The 734-nt window shown below is 40.2% G+C and overlaps 1 pseudogene; it reads right to left on the bottom strand.

Moving 5' to 3' along the window:
- On the bottom strand, nt 1–471 carry LOC107500226 (annotated as a pseudogene).
- Between the last annotated feature and the right edge of the window lie 263 nt (nt 472–734).

The following is a 734-nucleotide window of genomic DNA, read 5'->3' on the forward strand; positions in this document are numbered from 1 at the left end:
TTAACCAGACCATTTCCTCTGTGTGTTTTTCCAAGAGCTCACCAAAACACAGATCATACCCTGTAGATAGTAAAGTAATTTTAGAAGCTAAAAAGCTAATTTGCACCATCCTTCCTTCTGACAATATGTTTGAATATCTGCATTCCTGATGGTTGTAGGGTCATTGAGTCCTGGTCCACTAATCTCTAGTTTATTCATATACCTCCAAATATGATATGCCAAGAGGGGTATATCATATTTGAGACCTAATGTAAGTCACTCTGCTGCACAAAGAAACATGACACAGAAGAAAGCATAGATGAGGTACTCCAGAAGGACAAGAGGACTGAAAGTATTACACTGATCTATAGGATTCTTGTAATCAGTCTTCAGCTCATCAAATGCTATAATGTGCCAAATGGTGAAGAAGATGAGAGTGTCGGTGAGCAGCAGCACCAACATGTAGCAGAGGGCTGCCAATGTGAATATCATGGCCAGGAGGAGGAGCAGAGATGAACATCAGTGCCAACAGAGAAAGTCGGTGCAGAGCCCTCTGGGTAAAACCATTCACTTCACCCAGTCACAGCCAAGACTGACACTGATGCTGTTGCACCACCAGGGTGCCCCCCCTCCAAAAAAAGACTGGGTTTTAAAAGGAATAGTAACCCATCAAATGACCAAAATTTCCATTACATAAAAATAATAAAAAAATTATATCAAAATACATAACAAAAATAAAGTAAAAAGGCAGGTAC

This window comes from Rousettus aegyptiacus, unplaced genomic scaffold (genome assembly GCF_014176215.1).
Source record: "Rousettus aegyptiacus isolate mRouAeg1 unplaced genomic scaffold, mRouAeg1.p scaffold_m13_p_9, whole genome shotgun sequence".
In the NCBI taxonomy this organism is placed as follows: Eukaryota; Metazoa; Chordata; class Mammalia; order Chiroptera; family Pteropodidae; genus Rousettus; species Rousettus aegyptiacus.